We start from the raw sequence: 19,048 nt of genomic DNA on the forward strand, positions 1-19,048 counted from the left end.
TCCAGCTTGTACACTGCGGGCGGGTTGTGACTGAGTGCAGCCAGAGAACAAGGGTTGTAGAACAGAAGCAAAATATAACCGAGAGGAAGAGGAATAAATGAAACTCCCTTGAGTCTTTTACGCAGGGATGTATACGTCTTAATCTACTCTTGGCAAGTGGTGATTGATAACTAATTTTCTCTTCCCTCTCCCACACCCTCCCAGCATCTGCAGAAAGGACATGTGACAGGAATAATAAATCTAATTATTTTAGCAGGCCACAATGGAAATTATGAATTAAAGATGCAATGGGCGCCTCAGTAGGCAGAAATGGACTGTTCCGAGGATGCCTAAAATACCCTCACTGTTTTCAAGAAATTCCTGAATTGTTTGAGTCCCTCCGTGTATCCCTTTGGAACAACACTTTGGGTAAATCAGCAAAAAGGGTGTCAGACTGAGGAGCTTCATTACTCCTACAGCTTCAGGACAGCCAGAGCCTACTACTGAGGGAAGATAAGGCTTTCGGGTGAGTCTGAGTCTAAATCTGACTGGAGTTCTCTCTGCTCTGGGTCTCTGAGCCAGAGCTTTACACTGCTGCTGTAAGGAGAGAGCTAGAAGAGGGGAATTCAGGCTGCCACACATAATAGGTTAGCTGTTCTGTTGTGTGCTGCAGGACTAATCAATTTGAATGCCTTTGGCTTCGGATGGGAGCGAGGTGGGTGAGAACAGTAGGCGTTTGTGTTTTGAACAGGCAGGTGTCTGAAAACCAGTGTGAGCTCTGAGGGAGAAGAGGCTCTTGCTGCTCCTCAGAGGCTTCCCAGTACCAGCCGAGCAGGCCGTGAGGCTCCAGGGTGCCAAGTGGGAGGGCATGGCGTGGCTGTTCACACGCAGGCTGAGAAAAGAGGCCATTGTGTGGTGATTCAGGACAGAACAAGGGAAACCAAGAAAAAACCTACCAGTAACTACTTATTTCAAGGGGTAGTTTGTGAGCAGAGCAGGGATTTGGGACATGGATTCCATGCATCCCCAGGCCAAGGGCCTGGCCCATCAGTTGCAGCAAGACTGATTCATTCCAGATTACAGATGAGAACAGCACTTGAGCTGGAGAAGGCACTTCTGAGCATTAGCAGGTGTGTCAGAACTCCTTCAGGCTCTCTCTACAAACTGTCAAATATGCGCATCAACAGAATTAAGGGTTTGTTTGTACTGGGAAATTGCCATCAGTAAAGCCAAGTGTATGTTTATAACATCTTGACCACTTCATAACGATTTTCCGCACATGGGGTGCATTATTACCTTTCCTGCACAGCATGCATTAAGTGTGCAAGACGGTGCAGCATAAAGAGTTTGCACTGAATTGCCACCTAGTGCTAACTGCCTGTGGTAAACCACTACTCACCAAGAAGCTCTTTGTTTTTTCTTTCCATCTTCTTGGCCTTACCATTCACATTAGAACATAGAAAAGCAGGAATTTGAACCATACAGTTTCCCTGCAAAATGTGTACATTACTTTTGTTACATTACTGAATTGTTGCATTTGTCCCTAGTTTTTAGAAGGAAGGAGAGGAGTTATTAATTGTGCAAGTGTTTTTTTCCTTACATTTAAATAATGTTTCCTATATTTCCCTTTGTGCCTGTTGTCTCTTTTTCTATCGCTGGGCACCACTGAGATGGCTTGCCTTGTCTTCATTGCTGCCTCTCATTGGGCATTTATACTTACTGATCAGATCCCCCTGAGCTTTCTCTTCTCTAGGTCCCAGCTCTCAGCCTTTCTTCATATGACAGATGCTTCAATCTTGTAACTAGCTCTGTCACCCATTGTTGGACTCACTCCAATAAGTCTCTGTGTATTCTGTACTGGGAAGCCCCATATTGGATCCAGCACTCCATAAGTGTCTCAGCAACACTGAATAAAAGGGAAGGATCCCTTCCCTTGAATTGCTGGATGCTGTTGGCCATCTTTGCCATAAGGATGATTATTGGCTTACATTCAACATAGTGCCCTCTGGAACACCCAGATTCTCTCCTGCTTTCTAGCTGCTCAGCCATCAGCATGGGAGCAAGACTTTGCATATCACTTTGCACACTCTACTTCATGAAATTTCCACTGGCACACTTCTCCAGCCTGTCAAGGCACCTATGAATGGCATGGAGTCATCTCACATATCAAATACTGCTCCCAAATTTTATGAGGATGTACTCTCTGCCATCACCTAATCTTTAATGATGAGATTAAACAGTATTGAACCCAGTATCAATTTCTGGGGCACACTACTGATGACCTGTTCAGAGGGCCCTAGTCTTCCTTTTGCTGCTGATACACATGTAGAAAATCTTGCTGCTTTTCACATCTCTTACCAGATTCAGCTTCTTTGGCTTTCCTAACCCCATCTGACCCTGCTTCCATCTTTCATGCTCCCATTTTATGTTTGCTTCTTGTCAGAAGCGTCTTGTCTATCCACATGGGTGTCCTGCTGCTACCGCCTGGTTTTCTGCATACTGAGATGGACCACTGTGGAGCTTGCAGGAGGTGGTCCTTGAAAACCAATTCACTCTGCTGGACCTCTGTTTTCTCAAGGGCTATATCCCATGTGATTCTCTTAAGCACATTCTTAAAGAGACCAAAGTCAATTCTCCTGAAGTCCAGAGTTGTGATCCATCTCATGGTCACTGCAGCCAGTGCTGCTCCTGACCTTTACATCCTCTGGTCTTTGTGGGCATAAGGTCCAGCACAGCATTTCCCCTGGTTGGCTCCTCAGTCATCTGTCAGGAAGTTACTTTCAGTGTGCTTCAGAAGTCTCTCCCGGATTGCTTGAGCCCTGCTGATTCACCTTAGCATTTTTAGCCTTTTCTCACACTTAATGTGTCTGCAGCTGCTATTTCTTTGTGCAAGCTACTCAGTCATTTTACACAATTAAACTTTCGAACCCCATTAAGCAGTGATCTCCTGTAGCGAACAGTTCGCAAAAGGAGGCTATGTGAGGCTTGTACCAAAGTGCAACATGTAACCCACCTAACATATTGGGTTTTATTTTCCTCCCTTTTCTCACGCTTAAATGTAAAATAAGCATTATACTGTAGGAACCAGGCAAAGGCTAATTTGCCTTATTTGAATGTGAAAAGGAGCCCACATCCTTCCTGTGCCCTGCAAAGAATGCAAAAAGACTTTACAGAGAAAACAGATGTACTAATATGTATCACTTGTGGGGGGCAGGGGGAACCAGGGTGCTGCCACTAAAGCTGTGCTGAGCTTGCAGGGAAACAAAAGCATATAAAATATAGTGCTGGGAAGCTGACAAAGTTGGGACTGTTCTCTTTCAGTTACATTTGTGCTCCTGGCATTGAGAAACTGCTCTGAGAAGTACGTACAAAAGAAAACATGTAGCATCTTTTCTTCACAAGAAAACCTGCACTGAAGACATTCACAGTGCTCAGATAGAAACAAAAAGCAGAAGCCCCAGCCCATCCTTTGAGAAAACTTCTGGATTTCAAGGACAATATTGCCTTACCAAAAGAGTACACCACTCCTGTCATAAGTGAAAGAAACATACCTTTCTGAAGTGTCCATTGATTTTATTTACGTGTCAAACTCCCTGACCTCTCTAACACGCAAGTATGAACGAGGTAGTGCTGTCAGCTCTCCAGAACTACAGGATGGAGTGGGAAGGGTTTTAATGGTTCAGAACAGCATAGAAAATATACAACAAAGTCTGGATGTTATTTCTGCAGCTGTACAATCCACTTCAGAACAGCATCTTTTCCTGAATTGTCTGTTTATCCCTTTTCAAGTACTTCAGTAAGAAGCAGTCAGCACTGGTCAGCCAGTTTGAGAATCTGCTGATGCTCAAAACTCCCAAAATTCACCAGTCTGCCTGATGCAGATTTGGCCAAGAAGCATTGCGGAGTCTCTTGCCAATTTAGCTTGCAGACAGGAGGCAGTTGCTTATGGTCATTTATAATATTACGTGTGTTGTTGGCTGTGGTAATAAATGGGATATCTATAGGAGAAAGCCTGAAAATATCTTCTTAAAAGGCTATCTCAGACTTCCTAAAATAAAAACTGGATTTGCAAAGCAATGAATTAAAATGTAACAATTAGTCTTATTTTTTTCAGCAGTGGTTCATGGGGAAAACCCATGGATTGGGTGCAAGTTTTCATGAAGGCATTGTGTGAGTGTCCCTAAATGCAGCATAACTGCCATTGTCCTACAGCATGGAATACTAGGGCTCAGAACCATGAGAAAGACCCTTCAAAACTGACACCATCTTCTGGAAGTGTTTTTAATTTATGGGAGCTTAAAAACTATAGTGCTGATGCAAAAATGGATATGAAAGGCTCAGTAACCTTGAGAAGAAAAACTATCAGCCCACTTACCTAAATCACACTAACGTGAGTGCAATACAACAGCTTGAGATGCTTGAACATGATTTACCTGCGGGCTTGTTTTGTAAGATCAGGGTAAATAAAATCTTGGCCTTGAACTAATATCAGTGTTTTGGAACAAACACCTCAATGCGGCACGCTGCAGAAGGAAGGAAGCAGAATAGAAATTAGATCTCTTTCCTTTCCTGCATTATTTCTTTTAAGTGCAGTATTCTTACATATGGAATAAACATTTCCTGTTGTAAAAGTACTGTAAGAGCCTGCAGCATCCAAATAACTGATAATACACTGTCACTGAAAACTGGAAGTCAATTAGACCAGCATGTTTAAGGAAGCATTCAAAGCGTGCAGCTGATCAGCTCTGCAGTGCTCCGAAAAGATGGTGAGCATGCACTGCCTGATAACTGCTGTGACTGTCAGCAACTGCAGCTTTGCACTATGGAAGGAATTACAAACCTTGACTCGACATGCAGCATAATGATACAGGTTCATTTGATTCCTGTTTTTTGTTTTGTATCATCTGTGTATCTAGACAAAATTGCATGCGTATTTTATCCTCTCTATTCCATGTGCTTTAATTCTGCAGTGCAGATACTTTATTTATCTCTGCCTAGAATAATGCTGGTTTGTAACACTATTCCTCAAGTTGTCTGACAATGCTATTAAATCCACGCTGTGCTAACCACCCTGTCATTGCACTGCAAGAGCAGCCACAGAAGTGGGAATCCAATTTAATACAAGAAAACTTTTATTTTGATTAAAGTGCTTTTCTCATTCCTGGTTTTAGGAAAATGTTTCAACCATACTTTTGCATCCTATACAAATGCTTTAAAAATTAGCACAACAGCGTGAGAAATTCCAGGAATTCCTAAGGACATTGAGTCTTACTTTTGATCAGCCTTTGTCATCTGACTCTGCTGTAGCAGATCCGAAGTTTTCTTTCTGGAAGGTTGCACAAGACACCATAACATTACAGTGACTAAAAATTCCTGATGATGATGATCTTAAAATCCTAATTCCCTGGACAGCAAAAACACTTACGTAAGACCCAGCATACCTGAAAAGGCCCTTTAGTTTCTGATGATCAGGCAAGCTGTGGATCATACTTCATGGCTATGCTGTGGGGGCGGATCCTACAAAGGGTGAGAGATGAAGGACAGGAGTCTTTTTTTATTTGTACAAGGCCGGTTTTTATGCCCAGGATCAATCAAATAGTTTAGTGGCTGTAATACGTGCTCGTTCATCTTTCCAAGACCTCGTTTCTCAGGGATGTTCAAAATTATAATTTTTATCTGTCTCTATCATGGTTGGATGCAGACTTCTATTGTGATAGAGTGACCCGCACAAGTAACTGCAGAAAAGGGAAGTGAGAATCAATTTCTTTAGAAGACTTTCTCTGCTGGAAGTACTCTGGGTACACAAAAAGGGGAAGCCTTGAGAATCTCATCTGGTTTTTGTGTGATACAATTACAGGCAATCTGCTGAATGGACTGATGGGCAGCTGGAGGAATGGGAGAAAAGGAAAACTGAGAGTAGCAAAGGTGGGAGCATATCTTAGGAAATGAGGTAAAAGAGAGAGGAAAAGATCAGCATGGGATTTGCTCCTTTGTGCTTTATTCATTGCATAAATCTGAAGGAAGAGCCATGTTCCGTGTTCCATGTTTTCACTTATGAGTTCCAAAAACCTACACTACTGCTGTGTGTTCTTTTCTCTTTGTCTTTCATACATAATTTTTTTCAGGAGCATCTGTGACCAGTTAGTTGAGTCTTTTATTCTCAAGCTTCCTTGGTCTGGTTTCCTACCATAATTCATCTTTCCTTTGCAAAAAATATTTCCAGCTTCTCTTCTTGCAGTCCCTGTGCAAAGAAATAAGCACTGTTTCGTTGTTCTCTAGCACCAAAGTATGCAGCTTCAAAATTGCATAAGCTCAGGTGTTTCAGTGAGTGGTAGGGCAGAAATGTGTCATCCTGACCATAGTGTTGAAAGCAGGTCCATACAGCCTCTCAAAGTTTGGAAGAATGAGAGAAAAGGAAGAAAAACAATTTGCTTTAATGGAAGGAAGCTGTGTTGTAACTCTTTTCAATGTCCTATGATCATAAAGGACTGAATTATTCTGTTCCTGGAGCTTCAAATTAGTATCATCCACAGAACAGATGTGTGTCATGCACAAAGAACAAATTATATATACAAATCATATAAGTTTAAACTATAAATCAAATGCTGTGTGTATATATATATATGACACTTTGGAAGTGTTTATCTAGTTTATCCATTTCTAAGGTGAGATGTGTTAGTTTTGCTGCTGAGAGGTGAGCATGTGCTTGGCTGGGGTTTAGGTAGTGCTCTGTTTTCTCTTATTGTTTTCCTCAGTAAGGAGAGGAGACCTGGTAAAACCCTCTTCTAGTCTCTGTTTACATCAGCACTTTCGATCTGGCTGCATCCAAAACAATTATGTCAAAGCAATTGCCTGCATTTGTTTCTTAGTGTGTTCTCTGGCAGCACTGTCGCTTGAGGGTCAAACTGGAATACATTAAACTGGAATTGGGGCAGAAACTGCAGCCAGCTTCAGGTCAGTGATGCCTCTTGAGATTCGTGAAAGTGACACTTCTGGGGTTCATTGCATTAACTTCCATAGCATCGCTGTGTCTGGCCTGGGTGAGTTACAGAGGCGAATCATTAGTCTCACTTCTCCCATTTAATTCTCTCTCTGTGTGTCTGGAGTAAAAGGACAAGCCTAGCATTTGGTTTATACTTTAATATTTCAGAAAGGTTTTTGTCAGTCCATATGTTAAAGATACTTACTTTTATGCATTTCTGTTTAGGAATTAGCCACAACTACTCTCTCTTTTGAAGTAAATTTGTGGATTCTAGCTATATGTGGATTCCACTAGTCTAAGTGGAAAAATACTGCATTTTTCACATAAGCAAGCTTTCAGAAGGCCTAAAAAGCAAGCTTGCACAACTGCTTAACTGGACAGCCTGGTACTGTAGGATGTAGATGGGGATGTGCCAGAGGAAAGGGGGAGAAAAATGCATGTGGGAGGACAGCAAACATTAAGGTATAAAAATGCACTATTCAGACTGTACTTTATCCAGCTTTGATTCATCTTTTGTTAGAAGCTCTGCAATCTTGATCAAGATCAAGTTTTCCAAAAATTTTGCTCTTCAGTGAACAAAGAACTGCCAATCACACATTTGTTTTTGAGCCTTGAGATCTGTTGACAGGATTACCAGGTTTAGCAGAGTTGGTTTGGTGGTGGCATGTGTGTGAGCGCATGCACATATAGGTACATAAATATCACATTTGGATGGAACTTCTTTCCCTGACATTTTCACAGTTTAGTTTAGTGCACTCTGCAGAAGTTCTTTGACCAGTTTACATAAGATGGGATGCTCCCTCTGTATTTGTAACCTAGTAGTACAACTTTACTGTGCTGTGTTTTAGCATGCATCAATAAGAGACTGAAAGTTTGGAAAACTGTTGAACAGAAAAATATCTGTAGAGTCATGAATAATTAACTGTAATGAAATTTTTATATAATATAATGCCTTTAAAATCTTCAGAGCAGCATATGTGAACTAAGTTTGAGCTCAAATAATTGAAATTATTTTATGTATTATTTGCAGAATGTACTTTGCAGCATTCGATCATAGATGGGTTCATACCAGAAGCTTAAAATAAGCTGGCACAAATCAAACATTCCCCAGCCTTTGTCCCCCCCACACATTGATGATATTAATATTTTTGGCCAAAGGCCTCGCTAAAGACAGACAGCATGAACAAAGACCTTGTGCTACGTCCTTAAAAATCACCAAATCTAGATATTGACAAGCTGTATGAGAAGCAAATTGAGTAGCCACTGCCCTCCACAGAGCACAAGGTCCTTAGGAGCCCACCTGCCAGCATCCAGCCTGGGAACACAGCAGCAGAAGTTTCCTTGGTGGCAGCCAGATCCCTCAGCAAGTGATAGGAAAGGAAGTATGCATGTCCTGAAGGAGCTGAGGGGTGCCTGGTCAGAGACTAGCTGGTTTCCTGAAGAAGGTAGCTGGTCCTTACGTTCATCCTGAAAGGCTGGGAGAGGAACTATCTACAGGATAGAGAAGAGTCCTTCCTGAGGTCACCTTCTTTGGCTGTGGGATCCTGGGGTAGGATCTATCTGTAAGCTGCAGACAGTAGATCAAGCGACTTGCTGAAAGAAGGGCTCGTGGGTTCTATCTACAGAAAGTTGTTAGAGAGCTGTAAAGCCTTCCATTTCCAGAAAGTCACTTCCTTGTCATTTCAATTCTCAGCAACTTTGTGCAGTGAAGTGTTGTGTGGAGTCAAGTGGTGGCAATCCAGAGAGAGATGTCTGCAGATCCTATAAAGGGATGACTGCTATCCATACTAAGACAGTACCTCAGCCCCAAAAGACTGAGTTTTCCCTACAGTCATTTAGTGTGCCATGAGCAGGAAGGCTGCCAGGATTCCCAAGAGGACCGAGCACTTTTTTTACTGAAAACACAGGACACTGATGCTGTGATTATTCCCCTGACCTCCAATATTTTGGAGGGTTATAGATATCTACTATAGATATCTACTAGAGGTCCCGCTAACCATAGCTGAATGGATGTTCATCCTTAAATCAAGCTTGATCATCACAACTTAGCAGAGGTGGACAGCACATCACATGTGATTTGAAGGGTTAATTAGTGGTTAACAACCCCTATGTGATCATTAGTATTAAAAGAAAAAAAAAAAAAAAAAGCCCCTGCAGTCTGGATTGGATCAGTTTCCAGTTCCACTGAGTTTTCCACTTTTGCTATAGACCCTACAGTTATCAAATTTATTTCCCAGATGAATACTCCTATACTGTGAACAAAAAAATACATTTTACTTTAACCTTTTTTGTTTATAATGAAACCTTCTGCTCTTCATTGTTTTCAGTGCTTTAGTCTTTTTCTTCTGGACACGCTTCATTTTTTTCAACTCTTTATTTGAAAAGATGAAGTGGCAGAACATGCTACTTTATTCAAGTAGAGGGAGAACAAGAGTCAAATACAGAGTTACTATAACCTACATACTCATCTTTTGTTTTTCATTTGTTTCTACAGCTGAGGCTTGCATTAGCCCTTTTGGCCACAGCGTTTCATTGGGAATCCATGTTCAGCTGATCGCCCACCAGGACGCCTGGTCTCATATTTAGTCTCTGCTTCAGAGGATAGAGTCCTCTCTCTCCCTCTCATCCTGTAAGTATGGGCTCTATTCTTTTTCTAATACAGTGGTTTTACACTTGGCCATCTTAACACCTATATATTGGTTGCTCACTCCCATCTTTCTGATCTCGTCTTGCTCTGTCTCAGACTTGTACTTTTGTTTGTTGGGTTTTTTTTTGCTGTCCCCACTCTTGTTATCTAACTGTAATTACTTAACTTTAATCCATCTCGCTGATAAGGCTATTGAATAGCAAATAAATGGTCACTAGTTCCTGTGGGAAGCCAATAGGAATCCATCTGTTCTCTACTAATTTCCCATTTACAGTTACACTTGGACTTCTTTCATTTATCACCTTTTTAATACATCTAATATGACTGTGGATTCAGACATGACTTCATCATAAAATATATTTGACTTTTTTACATGACTGCACATATTACTCTCCATATATGGACACCTGCTCTGAATGGATGAATGGATGGAGCAAATTCCACATGAACTACAAAGCATTCAATTTCTTTGATATTCTGCAGATTGAGTCAAATGACTTAGACTTCTAATACTGTCAGCAGCACTGCCTTCATCATGTGAACTTGTAATGTTTGTATGAAATTACATCGGATTAGTTTGACAGGGTCTGTTTTTCTTAAAGCCAAGTTGATTGACTTTAATTACAGAGCTTTGTTAAAGCATATATATTATTAATCTAGTCCTGTGTTTGCTGTTCTAACCTCTACAAAATACTGGAAACAAGCCAACTCGCCTGTAATTATATTTTTTCTTCTTAAACACTGACCCAGCGTGAGCCACCTTCTTGCCCCCAGTACTTCTGCAGCAGACCAGAACTACTTTACAAGCAGCAGCAGCAGCTTGAAAGCTAGCCCTCCAAAAGCTTCTGAGACAATGAATTTGAAACATCCAGAATCTTGTACCACTGCTAGGTGCTACTGTAGTGGGAAGTTTTTTTGTCATGATCATAAAAATAATACCAGGACTTTTACCTCTGTGCTAATCAGAAATATTTACTAAATCACTTCTGTCTCTGACGTATTGTTAGGAATTACTCTACTACTTTTATTGTTTGGGAACCATCTTTCATAATATGCTTATAAGAATGAAAAATCACAAATCTGATTTTATCTGTTTTCATTTTTTCCTAGTATCTTCTTGCATCCTTTATGTAATCTTTATTTTATCTTGTTATTATCTTTTCTTCTTCGTGTTTTGGTTTATATATAATACGTATTTTTTCACTTCCCTGGTAAGCCCAGCTGTTGGATTTTTCATTGTATGTTATTTTTATCTAGTATAGTTTTCTTTTCATGGTTGTAACACTTTAGATATTTAGGAAATGTCTTAAACCATATGCAGACATCAATAATATTCTTTAAATTCTGTCTCCAGCCTGATTTGACTCTCACTTGCTATAGTTTTTGATAATGCCTCTCAGAAAGAATACATTTGTTTTAATTTATGTATAGATGAACAATGTGTTCATATACTGTCTAAAATTTTACTGGTCTGGATTTGATTGCAGATTGTGTTAGTTATTTGCAAAGAAAGCGTCAGTCCTTTTCAGTGTAAATAAGTAACCTTCTGGTTTGTGATCATTTATTCTCTACTGTGACAAGATTTACAGTAGGGACTGTCTAGTTCCTCTGTAAACCATCTAAGTCATATGGCCAGCATGACACTGCACTTGTGCAAGCACTGCTGCTCCTGCGTGTTGCTTTCCCTGTCCGGGGCAGAGAGCAAGTCACCAAGTCCCACTGTGCTTAATGTGGTAGGGTGACCAAGGGATTTAGCAATGTGCTGTGTAATTTTGCTGTTGAAGCTGTGGTCACAATTCTGAGTTCTCCATTCCCCTTGGTGCTGCAAGGCCCGTATGGTGTATGATTCACTGACAAGGGTCAGCTTACTGGCAAGAGGCACTGAGGAAGCCATTTGTTCCCTCCTGTTCTGTGATTTCAGCTATCTGTAACATTCCAGGTAATACTTCAACCTGAATGTATCTTGATTCATAAATATCCAAGATTACTTTCAAGTTCTCGGCCACTCAAACAGACGTTGTTTGTGACACATAGGACATGTGACAGAGGAGTCAATTCCCCTCTTTCAACTGGACTTCTTAAGTTCATTACAACTATTCCTTTTTGAGATTCTAATAACCAAAATCTAGCCATTAGTTTCCAGCCATTAGCAATGCTACTCTGCAGAGTAAGGTTTTATCCATTTTTATAGATGCTTGTAATTAGCACATAAACATCTGAAAAGGGTCATCTTCTTACAACTTCTGCTTTGGTTAATGTTGTGCTTGATACCATGCTTTTGTGCTGAATGTGCTTTTGGTTGCTTATTTAATCTGGCTTCTCTTACCAGCCTGATCAATGGAGTGTGTATTCTTTTCCTGTTGAGAGGTCACTTTCTCTTTACAACACTCTCTTCCCGTGATCTGCAAATCTGACATTCTGCAGTCTTCAGGATTTTGTCTTTTTGTGTGAGGTAGGAGGGAAGAAAAGGAAGTCTAGACAGGATCTCCAGATCTCCTGAATGATAAGCAGTTATGTAGTCACAAGGCACTCACTTTCAACGAAACCCCTGGAGCCTGTCTGCTCCAGATTATGATCCAGTTTTGCTCATTTCTTTTGTATCAAATACGAAGAAGCAGAGAAATCTCTGTTGTCTAACTCTTCCTCTGCAGTCCTATATTTCATTCTCCTGGTGTGGATGGTTGGATCTGTTATCAGGGGCCCTTTGGGTCATTGCTTTATAACCACTCATACTCAGAGAACCAGTTAAACTGGGGAGAGCATGCAGGGATTGGGAGGGGGACCTCAAGCACCATCTGCAAAATACTGCCAGTGTCCAGAGGATGTGCATTTGCTTGTTCATTCATGTGCTATTTGCTTGTGGACCACCTGAGGTTTTTTGGGCCTCTGTGCTCCCTTGGATCACAGGTCAAGGAACACTCTTGTAAATAATCCTGCATGCCAGGTTGAGCAAATGTCCACTTAGGCAAACATCCACACTCTGTTCTGCATGACTAACAGGGTCTTCAGGTGTGTTTTTAGACCTTTGCAAATGTATGTTCCTTCACAGGCCACATTTAAAGCACAGTTTCTTCTCTTAAACATATAAACTTTGAGAATGAAAGAGGAAGCAAAATAAATAACGAAAACGCACTTCTTCTGGCTTCAAGGGGGGGACGATTAAAAATATTCACATCTGATGTTTTTGTCACTCATCGAGTCATAGAAGAATGAGCTGAAAGAGACTAGTCCATCATTTTGAGCAGAAAGAGTGCTATGTCTGGTGTCTAGCTTTCACATTGCCTTCGGTTGTTTTGTTGTCCTTGCCAATAGAAAGAATTTTCATCCCTAACACGTAACCTAAATATCCACAGCTGCCATTCAGTCCATTATTTCAATACAACTTTCTGCTTAGGCCATGAAGGATTAAAGTAGGGCCTCCTGCCTGTAGCTGCACTGAAGAGACTGCAGTAGCTTTAATCTAAAGTATAGGGCTCTGACCTGTAGCTGAGTCACTACACGAGTATCCCTTGCAGATCATGTGAAATCCCTTGCAGTATGTGAAATAACGTCAGGTTCATGGTGAAATCAAAGTCATGCATCCTTCTTTCTCTTACTTGCCCTCAGACATGGACATAAATCTTTAAATCAGACCTACCCTATGCTTAGTGATACTTAGGTATTTTAATCAATGTGAAAGGAGCCTGCAGCTGTTTGCTAGCTTCCTTTGGAAAATGCACATTATCACACCAGAATCTATTTTCATGGCCCTTAGCTGATATCTGATCACTTTTTAGCTTAACCTTCTCTGCCTAGCAGAAGTGACCTGCAGACCTAGAGTCCTTGGCAAAATAAAGTTGAGAATAACTGGACTTAGTGGAATTGTAACTGAACAGCAGAGAACTGTATGCATTGGCTCTGCCACTCTTCTGCATGAGACAGTGCCGGTGAGGACCTGTATCCTTCTCTGTCCTATTGTCCAGAATGTTCTTCACTGTAGTCTCAGCCTCCTGCACTCTCTCTCCAGATTTCAAAATCTCTCTTCAAAATGGAAGAGATGGTAGTATGTAATCTGGCAATCCAAATTCATCTCCTGGTTGCATCCCAGTCTTAACCATCAGGTTAATGGTTTAACCTGTATAACTCTGAAGTTATTTTCCAGGCTGGGAACAACCAGACATCCACATTACTTGCTGTGGTGAACTGACTCTGGCCAGCAGCTAAGCTCCCACCTGGTCACTCGCTCACTGTGCCCCAGCAGGAAAGGGGATTGAAACAGAAGGGCAAAAGCCAAGCGAGCTCACGGGTCAATATATAAATGGTTTAATAAGTGGAAGAAATAAAAAGAAAACAAGTGATGCAAAAGTACTCCCTCAGCACCTCCCACGAGCAGAGCAATACCAGCCAGCCTCAGAGCAACAGCTGTTTTCAGAAAACTCCCCCCCACGCTTATCGCTGAGCATGGTTCCCTTGGGTTGGTTTGTGTCAGCAGTCCCAGTTGTATCCCCTCACAGCCTGCTGCCTACCCCCAGCCCACTCACTGCGGGGGTGCAGGGTAAGAAACAGAGAAAGCCTTGATGCTGTGCTAGCATTTCTCAACAGAGACTAAAACACTGGTGTGTTATCAGCCTGTTTTGGTCAAATCTAAAGCATGGTCACCGACTAGCTGCTGTGAAGAAATTGACTCCATCCCAGGCAGACCTAGTACTCTTACCTAAGGTAATTCAGCTGTTAAGCAGTGAAACCACAGTGGCAACAGCTAGATTTGAGAAAATAGGTCCCACTTGTAGCACCATTTTTCTTCTGTGTCAGTGTAGGCAGAGTTGTAGTCCATTTCCACTACTGACATACTCAGACTTCGATGCTCCAGTTGTTCAATTGCCTTTTTCACCACATGGTTTCCTTCTTCTCTGGGGTCTCCACCTTCAAGTTTTTTTGCTGTTGTAGCTAAAGCCATTTGCAGTTCTGGTAAGAAGACTGGAGATTTCTTGCAAGCTGGTCTCAGGCAAATTTTTGCTCCTGTTAGGAAGGAGGGTCCAGTCAAATAGGGAATCTAAGGAACATTTCTAAAATAGTAGCAGTAACCTAGGCAAAATATGAGCTCTTTAAGGAAGGAGCAGTCTTAAGCATATCCTTAAGCATATCAAAGCATATCCTTTCCTTGTTTAAGACTCAGCTTGCTCACGTTTTGTTTCTGTCAGCTTCTGAGTTCGACAGTAACAAACCAGCAGTCAGGCAAGGCAGAGATATTTGCATAGGCAAAGAGGGGTGAGGAGGCAGCAATGGTATTTTTTGTTTATTTTTGTTTATAAGAGAAAATCTTTCTCTATGCTTCTTATATGTTTCAAAGAGCAAATAGGCCAAATTTCTTCACCTCCCCCTTTCCCTTCTCTTCCCTGTCCATCCATATTCACATTTTGCATTCCCCTCTGTGCAGTTCCCATGCTGTGAATCAGATGAACACCCATTAATCCTGAGTAGATTCTAAAAATAAGAATTGAGAGGAAAAAAAATCAGAACAGTGTGCATCAACCTGCAATCATCTTTCAGTTCTCTTGGGGGGGGGGGGGGGGTTGAAGAAATAGGAAATCAGTGGAGACACTGTTTCACTTCTTCTCTTTCCAAGATAAAATGCTTCTGACATTTGCAGCAGTTGTTCTTCTGATAGAGGATTTCTAATTTATATACTTAAAAGGCACTTTAAAATTTAGGCACATTAGCTCAAAATGCTTATGCAGGCCATCCACCCACTTCTCTCAGCTGCTGAATAGAGCTACCACAAGCAACTTGATGAAGGAGGAATGTAGCTTGAAATCATGCTACTGAATTTACATTGTCTTCTTAAGTGTTACTCAGCGCTGAGGACAGACCCATCCTTTCTGTGTTTTTCACTGCAGAGTAAGCTGTGTGTTCACTGTGTGTAGTTGCTGCCTTTAGCTGTTAATTTCAAAGCTTCCCAGAACTCATCTTAAGAACAACAAAAAGGAAAGAAATCCTAGCTGAAGGTTTGTGTCTGACTCGCTCTTCAGTGTGAATGCAGAACCTGTGGGCGTTCCTTATCCACTTGGCTGTAAGTAAACTTCTTTCTTTTAGATTGCATCTGCAATTTGGATGTTGGTGGGGAAAGAAAAATCCTGAGAGAGCATCTCCTCACAACTCATCTTCCCGTTCTGTGTTTTTCTAGGGCATCCTTTTTTTTAAAGAAATGAGTACCCTAACATTGTACAAGGCGTAACTCAGTTACTGCTACTTTAAGAGATTGCAGGGTGAGACTTTTTTTAAATTACTTTGTATGTTCTGTTCTGGGTTGCTGTTTTTGGTTTTTTGTTTTTTTTTTTCCTGGAAGGAGTATATCACAGAGAATGGAAAAGAATTTGCTGTACTTGAAAAAGACAAGGCCGTAACATTCACAGACTCAGTTGGCAGAGAAGCTGGGAAACAGGGAGGGTGGCAGAGCTTCTTTTTGATGGCAGCTGGGAGGGTTCATCTCCTGCTCTTTCATCAGTTGCATCGGGGAGCTTTTGATTGCGGCCACACTGTGGTAACGCATTTCCTTTTGGCCCTGCCGAGTGACCCTCCCCAGCCAGCCTCTGGCCAGCCCCACCACAGTGGCCCTCCAGTCAGCACCACGCATGGAGGCAGTTCTTGTCTCTCCTGCCCAACTGGAGCACTGACTTCCTTTTTCCTCTCTGGCCTCTAATAAATGTGACCTAGTTCTGGCTAGTTCCCTTACTTTGAAGCTACACAGGGGTCGGAGAGGTACTGTACCCACTGAGCGTGACCAGCAAGGTGATAGATCTGTCAGAAAATTCATCACTGGCTTTCAGTGATTCTGCCCCATGAATCGTGCTCTCAGCCTCTGACAGAAAGCAAGTCTGGTTGCAGTTCAGTGAAATCCTTCATCTTGCACTGCCTTTTACTAGTTCTGGCTTCTAAGGCTGCCCGAAACTAAACATGCAAGAAGCAGCACAAATCTTCATTTTGGGACTTTTATCTTGGATCCCAAAGCGGGCAAGGAGGTAAAGCAAGCACAGAACAGCTAAATTTGCAGATGTGTTGCAACTTAAACATGGCCTGACATGTCAGGAAGGTGTCATTCCCAAGGCCATGTCCCAGTCATGCTTCCAGTGGGGAGGAACAGCAGGACAGACAGTGCTGTCCAAAGCTCTCTGCCAGTCCTACTGATCTTGTGACCATGGGAGCTGCTGGTTCCCCTGAGGGCTTCTGACACTTATTACAGAAGTCTTCCACAGCAACTTTATGCCAAAAAGAAACAATAGCAAGGGTGCTCCAGCACTGTCAAAGGCATTCGCTTTGGGCCAGAGAAGTATGGCAGCAGGAGTTCATCTAAAACCACTCTTCCTGCTGTTCCTGTGATGGAAATTCTCTGACACTGAGCACTGCCTGCTCCTGTTGCCAGGCATGGGGCTGCTACAGGCAAACAAGCAATTAAAATGCAGAGATTTTTCTGCTCAGCCCACTGAAGGAGAATCTGGTTGTGAAGCTTCAAAAGACTCCCTTCAAAAAACAAATGAAAGCAGCCTAAGCATTTTTCAGTGCTGTTTTCTTGCGAAAATGCTGTTTCAATGAATTCATTGATCCTGCTAATGCTCAGCTCAAAGTTTTGCCCTGTTGTTTCAGGCCTTTTGTTCAGGAATACCACACTGTGTATGTGCATATTCTTAATAGTCACAGAAAACCCAGTGCTAGGATTGCATCTTCTCTGATTTCCATTTTTTAATGCAGTATGACAGGCATTGAGCACATACATATAGATTTGCAGGAGGTCTACACAAATCCCCAGTCACCTTTTAATGCTGAACCAAATCTATCACATAGCAATAAACCTCCCTTCTTTCTGGATTCAGCCATTAGTGACAGCGGTTCTGATAAGTATAAGAATTGTGTGTGTATATATATACATATATATATATATATATATATATACATATATAGTAACCAGCAAGCTACCAGCCTGAGAAATAATGAATTCACTACAGTTCCAATCATTTTACAACATTTTTTTGTATCTTTTTGACTCCTGTAAGTTGCTGAATCACTGGTCAAGCTGAGATGGAGGCAGTCCTCTAACAGATCTGCCACGGTCCAGTATGCTCTGACCAGATTTTTAGTGCTATTCCACATGTTGCCCTGAAAACAAATTCTGGGCATCCAAAATATTACTATTAGTGTACACCTAATTCCAAGAAAGGTCATTGAGCAAGTAGCTTGAAAATTCTCTGTAGGACAAGTTTTAAGTGCCTGTTGCCCATCTTGGGCAGCCTTCCTAATGACTTATTGTAATATTCAAAGTGAGTGAGCAAGACATTTCTGAAAACTGGATTTTTTAATGTGTCTAAGGCTTGTGTTTGAAAATACTTACTCCCTCAGTTTCTCTCCAGGGATCTACTGATGGTGATGTGAAAAGTAAAACAATTCCAACTTCAGGGTAAATTTCTGTGTTGATTATTCCCTCTCTCTGGCCCACAGGAGGCATTCCACAGAAAGCTGAATTCTCTTTCAAAAGTTCTTGTAGTTCTTATTCTTGGAAAGTCTGTTCTTTTTGCATCTTCCCAGAATGTGGCATTTTGAATATTAAATCCTACTGCAACTCATGAAACTTGGCTTATTTGATGTCACAGTCTGATATGCTGTGGTGCTTTCAGCAGAACATGAAACACCAAGAAGATATCCCTTAGGGAATATTTTGTTCAGTGCCATACTGGATGCAAGCCTGGTTTGATTAGCAAGTACCACAGAGACTGAATAAAAGCCAAAGGTTTTATTCTTTTGATTCCTTTTCAACATGACTGTTTTTTAATTCAACTTTCCTGCTGGTGCTTTCCTGTCAAGATTTGTTAAGATTTGGTCAGAAAAAGACAGTTGACAGCTACCATTCAACCAGTCTTTCCCTTTCATATCTCTCACTGAAAGAAGTTCTCCTGAAAATAGAGATTTTCTCCACAAAAAGCTGTGGAGAGAAAGAAGAACGCAGCCCTGCAGGCTCTGCACTCTCCCCATCTCTTCATCCCACAGCACATGGGAGCATGCAGAACAGGTAGATGTTCCCCTGCATCTCCCCCTACCTCCCCTCCTCCGTCTCCCCCCAAGCATTTTAAGGACATGTTTTCTCCTGAAGTTTATTTTTTTGAGAAAAAAATCAAGTTCTGATACAGATACTGTCATTCAGTGTTTCAACCACGAGTTACAAACCCTTATGGGAAAGCTTCTGATGCTGTGAGGCACTGAATTTACACTAGTTATTCTCCCATCCATCTCTTTTTCATGGTTTGCAACTGCAGAAGCTTGAGTAGGCCACGTCTTATCAGTACTTCTTATTTTTCACATATGGCACATTTTGCTCTTAAAGTACAAGTATGAGAAGTGAGCATTTCTTCATACTCCTGGACTTTTCCCAGGCTTTATCACCAAACAGAAAGCTGCACTGAACATAATTAAGG

The 19,048-nt window shown here is 41.6% G+C and overlaps 1 protein-coding gene across 8 annotated transcripts in view; it reads left to right on the forward strand.

Moving 5' to 3' along the window:
* FYN (FYN proto-oncogene, Src family tyrosine kinase) overlaps positions 1-19,048 on the forward strand; it is a 131,656-nt gene that overhangs the window by 66,209 nt on the left and 46,399 nt on the right. For 6 of the 8 annotated variants that reach the window (XM_031611153.2, XM_031611152.2, XM_090135879.1 and 3 more), the window contains exon 3: positions 9,456-9,590. The exons of 1 other annotated variant lie outside the window; for it this stretch is intronic. The gene's annotated coding sequence lies outside the window, so the exon portion shown is untranslated. Of the gene's footprint in view, positions 1-5,773; positions 5,905-9,455; positions 9,591-19,048 lie in introns of those variants that run through there. One more of the 8 variants, XM_090135877.1, reaches the window with a different exon arrangement.

Source organism: Phasianus colchicus, chromosome 2 (genome assembly GCF_987193195.1).
Source record: "Phasianus colchicus chromosome 2, bPhaCol1.hap1.1, whole genome shotgun sequence".
Lineage (NCBI taxonomy): Eukaryota > Metazoa > Chordata > Aves > Galliformes > Phasianidae > Phasianus > Phasianus colchicus.